The sequence below is a fragment of the Panthera uncia genome, chromosome E3 (genome assembly GCF_023721935.1).
Source record: "Panthera uncia isolate 11264 chromosome E3, Puncia_PCG_1.0, whole genome shotgun sequence".
Taxonomy (NCBI): Eukaryota; Metazoa; Chordata; class Mammalia; order Carnivora; family Felidae; genus Panthera; species Panthera uncia.
In genome coordinates, this window is record NC_064815.1 from 34,250,875 (window position 1) to 34,262,620 (window position 11,746).

At 41.1% G+C, this 11,746-nt stretch overlaps 1 pseudogene; it reads left to right on the forward strand.

The window, feature by feature from the left end:
* Nucleotides 1-493: 493 nt before the first annotated feature.
* LOC125928364 (small nuclear ribonucleoprotein Sm D1-like) lies at nt 494-1,273 on the forward strand (annotated as a pseudogene).
* The last annotated feature ends 10,473 nt before the right edge of the window (nt 1,274-11,746 follow it).

Below are 11,746 nucleotides of genomic sequence, written 5' to 3' on the forward strand. Positions count from 1 at the left end.
TCTGAAGGTTCTGGATATTTATGGGTGAGAAAGTGCCCTGGATATATAGGAAATTTAGCTTGGTCTTAAGGAAATCCTTGTCTGCCTAAGTTCACATCCCTCAGTGAGACTAAAAGTGAAGACAGGATCTAGATCAGCTGAGAGCCTGCATTAGCCTTCAGCCTCAGTCAACCTACAATTCAGGGCTGGCCAGATGCCACCCCTGCTGGACCCCTGACATCACCCTAACTACAGCTTTGCATCTATCTCCTTAAACTTTTCTCACAATATCCCGAGGATTTACCTGTGTTTCTGCTGTCTCAGCCAGAATACCAATTCTCACTGGGACCTACACAGAGCCTGAGCTGTGTTATCTGTGAAACAGAGGTAATATTTGTTTCTAAGGGCATAATAAAAAGAAGACATTGAACACAGAATGCATCTGCAAAATGTCTGTGAAATGTCCACTCACCCTTCTCACAGTTTCAATTAAGATATCTCCACACAAATGATCATCAAAAACAGATGGTCACAGTCATACTCCTAGGCTTTTTGGACTTGGGTGGTCGCGTTTTGTGCGCTATCCGACTGAAAGAGTGCCGGCACCACTAGGATGAAGCTCGTAAGATTTTTGATGAAATTGAGTCATGAAACCGTAACCATTAAATTAAAGAATGGAACACACGTCCATGGAACAATCACAGATGTAGATGTCAGCATGAATACACATCTTAAAGCAGTGAAAATGACTTTGAAGGATAGAGAACCAGTATAACTGGAAACACTGAGTATTCGAGGAAATAACATTCGATATTTTATACTGCCAGACAGCTTACCTCTGGATACACTACTTGTGGATGTTGAACCGAAGGTGAAATCTAAGAAAAGGGAAGCTGTTGCAGGAAGAGGCCGAGGCCGAGGAAGAGGAAGAGGACGTGGTCGGGGTAGAGGAAGAGGGGGTCCTAGGCGATAATGTCTCTCAAGATTACTATTTCAAAGTGATACGTGATTTGGAATATTTTTTGTACAGGCTTTGTTTGTTTATGTCAGTTTTTAATAAACATGAATGTAGGACACAGTTGTCTACTGACTGTCAAATTTTAATAGTTCATATAGATTCATGATATTTACATAGTAGGAGCTAAGCATTTCTACTAGGCAATCACAGACTGATTTCATTTTAGATCAGACTTAATTTTTGAACTAAAGTTTTTGTATGAATGTATGTAGAATATGTACCTATTTCACGTGCACTGAATATGCATTTTATTGTTTTACTTTGACTCCATTCTGTAGAACCTGCCTACAAGTGAAATAATAAGTTCATCTTGGTACTTCAGGAAAAAAAAAAAAAAACAGATGGTCACGGAAGTTCATTAAACTAAGACTGTTAACACCTCAGCCAAGGGATTGGGAATCGCCATTTTAAACAATAAGACAAAGACCTGCTTTTTCTATTAAAATTCAGGCCCTACCAGGCAAAGAAAGAAAACGATAATTACGAGAATGTGTATATCAGAGTTCTACATCTGAGATCTGAAGACAATCATATTCCATTACGTATAGACTCGCAGATGCATCCACACTCTAAAGTGTTCATCTGAGGCCACAGATTAACTATCGAAGAGGGAATGCAGGTAGGAAAACATAAGACCATAGGGAAATGACCCCAAATCTCATAAATCTCACTGCCTTATATGACAACTATTTTGAAATTTGAAGAGGACTGTGTGAGCTGACAGAGTATGGTGATTATATATCTTAAAAATGTGTCATATCTGCCTGCATGCTTTCTCTGCCCACATGGTACTCTCCACTTCGTTTTTCTTAGTATCCCCTAATACTACTTTCACTGTTCTCTCTCTGTTTCAGTGTTTGCTTCTAGGAGGACCTACTCTCACTCCCCATCGAATGCATACAGTACGGTTCCTATACACACAGGTAACAAACCAGCAGAAATTGAGGTGATGGAGGATAGTAGCAAGATCACCCTTTGTGCAGAGGAGCCCGAGAGAGTTTTCTGGGGTGATGGTAATTTCCTATATCTAGATGCATGGGGTCCTTGTGCTCATTTATTTTAGAAATACTCACTGACTCCTGGTGCTTCGGGTCAGATAGACAGGTTCCTGACCCTAGAATATGGCTGATTTGTAATGGTGGGTAAGGATCAGGGACCAACAGTGACTGTGGGAGATGAGTGAGGAGGCTACACATAGAGATCCTTACCCAGGATGCCCTGTCTCCACAGACAGCAACCTTGTGCAGGAGGGCTCTGAGGATCACATATTTCTTGATCATTCCTGTGAAATGCATAATCCTACTCCAGATTTCTCACTGGGGGATGGACAGGGCAGAGGCCAGCAGCTGGATGACACCCTGATTATGGCTGGAGTGGAGCAGTGGGCCTGGGAGATTTAGTCAGAGAAAGGGAAAGGCAGAAGGTAGTGAAGAGGAGTTTGAGAGATAAAGGGAAGAGGAGAGAAGGCAGTGTTTTCTACTGACTTCACTTACATTTCTGTGTGAACAAAAGGAGATTCTTGTCTTCAAGGGAAGGGAAGAGCGCTGGCAAAAAGACAGAGTGAAATCTCAGCTCAAGTGCTCAGGATATCTGGCTTGCTCTTGAATACCTAACACAGGAATCCTTCACTTTGTCATAAGTGGAACTGCAGCTCATGCCATTTAGTGAAAATTAAAGTGATGATGAAGGCCTCATCATTAAAGTGGTGCAACAAAAGTATGTGAACATACAGAGAGATACAATAGAAGCAAAAGTCCAAAGGTAGACCGACTGCAATACTTATGGGAATATAGACTATTGGAAAAGGAGGTACCCCAATGCAGGCTTTGAGACACCTGGGCAATATCTGAAAAAAAAAAAAAAAAGTAGTCCTTACTTCAAAAGCAACATTAGCGTTACACACAAAGGGATTGTGATGGAAGGTTTAGGGAGAAACCATATGATTTCATGGTCCTGTACCCATGGTCCTGTACCCTCATGTCTCACCAAATTATACCCTTTAACTTGAGGCTATTTGTTATATGTAAATTATCCTTCATTAAAGAGAGTTTCAAAACATAAGATACTAGAAGCACATGTTGGAAAGTTCCTTTCAAATCCTGAAGTGCATGGGTGATATGAATCTGCCCGCCCATGTCTCAAAAATACAAAATAATAAGATATTTAAAAACTTAATAATAGCAGAGTAAGAGGACCCTGAGCTCACCCTGTGCCATGTGTTCAACTACATAACATCCACATCCAAGTCCATGAACCAGAGAGCGATCCAAAGACTGGCAGAACAAACTCCACACCTAAATAGAGAGAAGCTGCATCAGAAAGGTGGAGGCTGGCTGCCTGCAGAGAGGGCAGAGAAAGTGAGCCCTCACACCCGGGAGCTCACACAGAGAAGACTAATCTCCATAACATTTGGCATTAAAACCCAGAGCAGCTGAATTTCCTTGAGTTTAGATCCAGGAGCTTTGGAGGTGAGCTGACCCAGCACTGGGTGATCCAGGAGGATGAGTGCTAGCCAGGTCCCTGCCTGTGTAGAGAGGCAATGTAAACGTGGCAGTTTACACAATGCCGAGGCAACAGGAGACAGATATATTCATGCTGATTCCTGAGTGTGTTGGAGAACTTCAACAATGAGGGAGCTCACAGGCACCATTCTTCTCCCCCGGCCTCCCAGAACAAGCATAGAAGCACCCACCAGAGGCTAAGGCTGCACAGACACTTGCTACCTAACTCGTTAGCAGTGCGCCAGTCCCAGGGGTTCACTGGGGGACTCACCACACCAAGCCTCCTGATCTCAGGGCAAACATTCTTAAAACCACAATGGCACCCTGTCCGACAAGCATGCATAGCTGCCACAGTACGCTGTGCACATCTGCACCTCACCCAGCTGTGCACATCCAGGCACCCTCATCTGTCTCACCCAGCCACATGTCCCCAGGCACAGACATGCTCTGTGCATATCCTCAAGCCCCTAGCTTCCACCGCTGGTCCACAGCCCCCAGCTACCAAAGGATATTGGGAAAGCTGGCATAGGACTAGTAGCCTTGTGCAATTTTGCTAACACTCCTTCCCTGCTCCCAAGTTACCCAGTGGGCATACCCCCCCCCCCCACTGCTGGCCTGCCTGGGTCCCACTAATACCACTGAGAGCAAGCACAACCCCAAACAGGCATGCAATCAGTGCAGACACCTGCACTGAAAGGAAAAGTAACCCAGACACAACAGCAGGGAGTGAGCAATACCCATATGATATCCTCCTGAAGGTCCAGGTCCTATAAATGGAGACGTGCACAACTGAGGACTCCAGGACCTCTTCTTCATACAGTCATTAATTTCAAGATCAGAAGGCACTGCTGACTTTCTTAACACAGAGAAATAGAGCCAGAGAGAAGACATACTGGACACACTGAGATGTTTATCCACAATGAAAGACCTAGTCAAAGCCACAGCCAGAGATTTAAGCCAAAGAGATATAAGTAATATACCTGATACAGAATTTAAAGCAATGATCATAAGGATACTCATTGGAGTTGCGAAATGAGTAGAAGAGTGAGACCCCTGACATAGAGATAAGATATAACACAGTAGACACTGAGGACATAATAAAGGAGAAACATGCTTGCTGGAACGAACAGAGGGATGGAAGAAGCAGAGGAACAAACCAGTGACCTCGAAGACTGAGTAATGGAAATTAATCACACTGAACCAAAGAGAGAGAACAGAATTCTGCAACGTGAGATGAAACTAAGGGAACTCAGTGACTACAGCAAACGTAATAATATTCATATTGTAGGAGTCCCAGAAGAAAGAGAAAAGGGGGCAGAAAATTTATTTGAGGAAATAATAGCTTAAAACTTCCCTAATTGGGGGAGGGAAACAAACATCCACATCCCAGAGACTAGAGAACTCCCATCAAAATCAACAAAATCAGGCCAACACCCAGACATATTGTAAGCAAACTTGCAAATTACAATGACAATAAAGAAAAACTCTTAAGAGGAGCAAGACAAAAGAGACCTTAACTTAGAAGCCAAGACCCATAAGGCTAGCTACAGATTTCTGAACAGAAACTTGGCAAGCCAGAAGCTAGTGACATCACATATTCAAAGTGCTGAATGGAAAAATCAGCAGCCAACAATATTCTATCCAGCAAGGCTATCCTTCAGAATGGAAGGAGACACAGACTTTCCCAAACAAAAACTAAAGGTGTTTGTACCACTAAACCAATCCTGCAAGAAATATTAAGAGGGACTCTTTGAGTGGAAAGGAGAGACCAAAAGTGACAGTATAAAGGTAAAAGACACAAATCAAGTAAAACATGAATATTTCTGTAAAAAATCAGTTAAGGAACTCAGAGAAATGGATTTGAAATATAATAACATCTACCAAAACCCTAGGTAGGAGAAAATAATGGGTGCGAAGTTAAATGACCATCAACTTAATACAAACTGCTAAATGCAAAAGAGGTTATATAAACACCTAACAGTAACCATATACTAAAACCAGTCATAAATATGCTAAGAATAAAGATAAAGAAATCAAATATATCACCAAAGAAAATAAGCAAAACATGAAAGACAGACAAGAAAGGATTGGAGAAAATCATTAGAAACCACAAGAAAACAGGTAATATAATGGCAATACATACATACATATCAATCATTTCTTTGAAGGTAAATGGAATGAATGCTCCAATCTAGAGACATAGGGTGTAAGAATGGATGAAAAAATAAAAGCTGGAGTAGCAATCCTTGTATCTGAAAAAATACACTTTAATAAAAGTACATAACAAGAGATAGAGGAGGACACTATATAACAGTAAAGGGTACAATCCAAAAAGAAGATATAACAACTGTAAATATATCCCACAATTAAATGGGATTTATTCCCAAGGTGCAAGGGTGGTTCAATATTCGCAAACAATCAATTCGATACAATACATCAACAGGAGAAGGGATAAGAACCGTACGATCTGGGCACCTGGGTGGCTCAATCTTTTAACAGTCCGACATCAGCTAGGTCATGACCTCATGATTTGTGAGTTCAAGTCCCGCATCGGACTCCGTGCTGAAAGCTCAGAGCCAAGAGCCTCCATCGAATTCTGTGTCTCCCACTCTCTTTCTGCCCCTCCCCTCCTCACGCTCTGTCTCTCTCAAAATTAATAAACGTTTAAAGAAAAGAACAATACGGTCATTTCAATACATGCAGAAAAAAGTATTTGACACACTACAACATCCATTCATGATTATAACACCCTAATATAGGTTTACAGGGAACATACATCAATGTAATAACAGTTATCTATGAAAACCCTGCAGTGAAAATCAACCTTAATGGGGAAAATCTGAGAGCTTTTCCTTTAAGGTCAGGAAGAAGAGAAGGATGTTTACTCTTACCACTTCTAATAAACATAGTACTGGAAGTCCAAGCCACAGCCAGCAGATAAACGAAACGAAACGAAAGAAACAAAACAAAATAAAACAAAATAAAATAAAATAAAATAAAATAAAATAAAATAAAAACAAATCCAAATCTGGAAGAAGTGAAACTTTCACACTTTGCAGAGTACATGACACTATATATAGAAAACCCTAAAGAGTCCACCCAATAACTGTTAGAACTGATAAATGAATTCAGCAATGTCACAGGATACAAAATCATTGTACAGAAATCTGTTGCATTTCTAAACAACAATAATGAAGCAGTAGAAAGAGAAATTAAGAAAACAGTCCCATTTACAGCTGTACACCAAATAATAAGATATCTATGAATAAATCTAACCAGAGTGGTGAGCGACGTATACTCTGAAAACTATAAAACAGTGGTGAAAGAAATTCAAGATGACACAAAGAAATGGATACTCATGGATCAGATGTACAAATATCGTGAAAATGTCTATACTTCCCAAAGCAATTGACACAATAAATGCAATTTCCACCAAAATACCAATAACATTTTTCACAGAACTAGAACAGTCCTAAAATTTGTATGGAACCACAAAAGACCCCAGACTTCAGAGTAAACAACCTTTATGTGAAGTGATAATTATGGATGGCATTATGCCTCTGGATCTTCTGCTCCAAAACATGGTAACTCTGACCTAAGCATTTGAACAAACGGTAGACATATCCCAACCAGGGATCATTCTACAAAATACATTCTACAGATGTACCCTCAAAACTTTGCAGGTTATGAAAAATATGGAAAAATCTAACATCGTCATGGTCAAGTGGAGCCTAAGGAGACAGGATGACTGTAATGTGCCAGCTGGGATGAGTCTGGGACAGAAGAGGTTAAAACCGAAGCAATCTGAATACAAATATAAACTTTAGTTAATACTACCATATCTCTTCGGGATACTGATTGTAATCATGTACCAATTCATATGACATCAATAGTGAGGAGACAGTCTGATGTATGTGGAGACTCAATAATATCTTCCCAATTTTTTTGGAAACTAGAAACCCATCACGAATGAACAGATTATTAGTAATCATGGTTTTATGTTTTCAACACATAATATATGACTAGTTCTAGTATTAGTTACTAGTGATGGCCATGTACCTATTCTTGTTGTTCTTACTATTGTTTAATTTAAATAATAGCATTCATGTTACAGAAAACTGAATACTGATATACGATTCATAGAAACATCTACTTTACATATTTTAAGATAATAATGCATGTATATACCACTGTATTATGTGGTATGTAAATTAAGTTTTTTTCTGATCTTGAACGAGCATGTCATTGAATGGCTTTCCATAAAGGTGGTTATCCTAGATAATGAATGATACTCAGATTTTACAGGATGTACTTCACATCATGCCTGAACATTGTCAAAAAAAAAATGTACACACGGCCAGATGGATAACTGTGACTGGCTCAATTATTGTAAATAATCCTTGCTTTAATATTTTCACGCATATTTTTAGCAGCAGTATAAGAGAATAAAATTGTTCCAAATCAAAGAGATATTCAAAGACTGGAAGAACGATACAGAGTTGAAAGGATTTCAGAAGGAAAAGATGTGACCATGAAGTGGCAGTCACAGGCAAGCAGTTTTCTCTGGTCCACTTTGACAGGTTTGCATGAGGGGATATCCATCACAGCATATGATCTGCAAAAGGGTAAGACCCAGAAGTACAAGAGGGAAAGAACCCTTTAGGGGGAGGTGACTTGGAAAGGATGCTTCTGTGCCTAAGTGATGGCTCAGCAACCTGCTGGGGGTCCCTGGGTCAAAGACTTCAAAAGACCAGCAGTAACCTAGATCACAAAGATCTTAGTAACATAGATCAAAGAAACTTAGAGCCACAAAGAGCTTAGAGCCCAGAGTTGATTTTCATCTATGATTAGGAGATGGTCACAGTTTTACAGGATATGATCATCGGGCCGGCAGTAGATGGCTAAAATATTATTTAGGGCTATACTTAAAATTTTTTTTTAACGTTTATTTATTTTTGAGACAGAGAGAGACAGAGCATGAACGGGGAAGGGTCAGAGAGAGAGGGAGACACAGAATCTGAAACAGGCTCCAGGCTCTGAGCCATCAGCACAGAGCCCGAAGCGGGGCTGTAACTCACGGACCGTGAGATCATGACTTGAGCCAAAGTCGGACGCTCAACCGACTGAGCCACCTGAGCGCCCCTTAGGGCTATATTTTAATTAAAAAATGGATGTGTAAAAATTTGGGTTTGGAATGTTAAGAAAAATCAGAGGCCCACCATGGAGTTACTTATGTTAAGGCCCCATGTCACTAAACCTAATTTCATTCCTGCAGGAATGTAACCTTTAACCAGTCAGCAAAGAATTTCCTAGTCAGTGCTGGAAATTTAACTGATAGACCCCTGCCATTCCCCTCAGGGAGGAAATCCTGCCTAAATAAGGTATTCCATGCCACTAAATTTGTTTTAAGTTTATTTATTTTTGAGAGAGGCAGAAAGAGAGCACATGCAAGGGAGGGGCAGGAATAGAGGGAGAGAGAGAGAATTCCACGACAACGAGGTCATGATCTGGGCCAGGACCAAGAGTCAGACACTTAACCAAGTCATCTAGGCACCCCGAGAATGTGGCGTTTCAAAATTTAGCAGGCTTGGCTGGGATACAGCCATGAGGTCACTGGCCTACTCCTTGAGAGAAGGCAGCAAACTACTTGCAGGCAGATGTCATGGAAACAGTGGTCTGTACATTGCCTGGTGGACACAGTGGGGAGATTATACGCTGATCATGGAGAGCATTCCTGAGAGGCAGTGTTCACAACTAGGGGACAAAGGAGCTATGACAGAGGAGCTTGGTGGGACCATTTTCCTCCTCTTCCCCACAGCATAAACACAGAGCCATCTGCTGGAAACAGTTCCATCCCCACACTGGCTGCCTAAGCTGCTTACACCAACCCCACATTCCTGTGCTCTGGTGAGACTGGCCTTCTAGGTCAATCAGGCTTGCCTCAGTCCCAATGGAGGTGTCCCCTTCCCCAGAAGACCAGCAGAAGCCCGTGACCACACCACCTCTCTTGACCAGACAGTTCTGCAGGGCTTCACTTCGAGTGGCAGTCGTTTCAAGTCTCATTTAATGAGCAGATCGGAGCAGACCTAGATAAAACTCAGCACATTCTGGCCAAGGACCATACATTGCCCATACAACTGGCCTGAAGAATAGTGCAGCAAGAACACAAAACCGTGCATGCAACACACACCACAGACACTCCCTGATGTGCCAGGCCCTGGACACTAGATGACCTCCTCTTCATAAAGCCATTCATCTCACAGGAAGGTAACATCATAATGAGCTTTTGTAACACAGAGAAGCAAATACTCAGCCAAAATTCCAAGACAAGAGGAATGCATCCCAAATGAAAGAACAAGATAAGGTCATGGCCAGAGAAATGGAAGGAACACTTCCAAACTCATTCTATGAGGCCAGCACGGCCTTGAGTCCAAACTGGACAAAGACCCCACCAAAAAGGAAAACTACAGACCAATTTCCCTGATGAACCTGAATGTAAAAATTCTCAACAAAAATTAGCAAACCGGATCCAACAATACATACAAATAATTATTCACCACAATGAATTGGATTTATTCCTGGGATGCACAACCGATTCAATATCTGCAAATCAACTGATGTGATACATCACATTGATAAAAGAAAGGATAACAACCACATGATCCTCTCAATAGATGCAGAAAAAGCATTTGACAAAATGCAGCATCCTTTCTTGATGAAAAAAAGCACTCATGAAAGGAGGGATAGAAAGATCTTGCCTCAATATCAGTATGTCCAGATACGAAAGTCCCACAGCTAATACCATCTTCAATGAGGAAAAACTGAGAGCCTTCCCCCTGAGGTCAGGAACACGACTGGGATGTCCACTCTCACCACTGTTATTCAACATACTGTTGGAAGTCCTAGCCTCAGCAATCAGACAACAAAAAGAAATACAAGGTGTCCAAATTGGCAAGTAGGAGTCAAAACTTCCTTATTCACAGGCATGATATATTCCATGGAAAATCCAAAAGACTCCACCGAAAAACTGCTAGGACTGATACAGGAATTCAGGAAAGTCTCAGATTATAAAATCAATATACAGAAGTTGGCTTCATTTCTATACACTAATAATGAATCAGCAGAAAGAGAAATCAAGGAACTGGTCTCATTTAAAACTGCTTTAAAACCATAAAATACCCAGGGATAAACCTAACCAAAGAGGTAAAAGATCAGTACTCTTAAAACAAGAGAGGGGCGCCTAGGTGGCTCAGTTGGTTAAACACTGACTTCAGGTCAGGTCATGATCCCGCATTTGTGGGTTCGAGTCCCGCGACAGGCTCTGTGCTGACAGCTTGGAGCCTGGAGCCTGCTTCAGAGTCTGTGTCTCCCTCTCTCTCTCTCTCTGCCCCTTGCCTGCTCATGTGGTCTCTCTTTCTCTCTCTCAAAAATAAACAAACATTAAAAAAAAAATAAAGGAACAAACCATACAACGTGTATGAGAGAAATTGAAGAAACACAAAGAAAGGGAAAAACTTTCCATGCTCATGGATTAGAAGAACAAATATTGTTAAAATGTCAGTACTACCCAAAGCAATCGACACATTCAATGCAATCCCTATCAAAATAACAACAACATTCTTCACAGAGCTAGAACAAACAACCCTAAAATTTGTAAGGAGCCAGAAAAGACCCCAAATAGCCAAAGTCATGTTGAAAAAGAAAAAGCTGGAGACATTACAATTCTGGACTTTATGGTGTATTAGAAAGCCACAATCATCGATACAGTATGGTACGTGCACAAAAACGGACACAGACATCAATGGACTGGAATAGGGAACACAGAAATGGACCCTCAAACATAGGGCCGAGTAATCTTTGATAACGCAGGAAAGAATATCCAATGGAAAAAAAATAGTCTCTTCAGCAAATGGTATTGGGAAAACTGGACAGTGAGAAGAATGAACTTGGACTATGTTCATAAACTACACACACACACACACACACACACACACACACACACATGCACACACACACACGCACCCCTCAAAATGGATGAAAGATCTAAATGTAACAAAGGAACCATCAAAATCCTAGAGGAGGAGAAAAGAGGCAATCTACCTCCTTGATCCTGGCCACAGCAACTTCTTGCTTGTCATGTCTCCGAAGCAAGGGCAATAATAACCAAAATGAACTATTGGGACCTCAAGATAAAAAGCTTCTGCACAGCAGATGACACTATCAGCAAAACTAAAAGACAACTGAATGA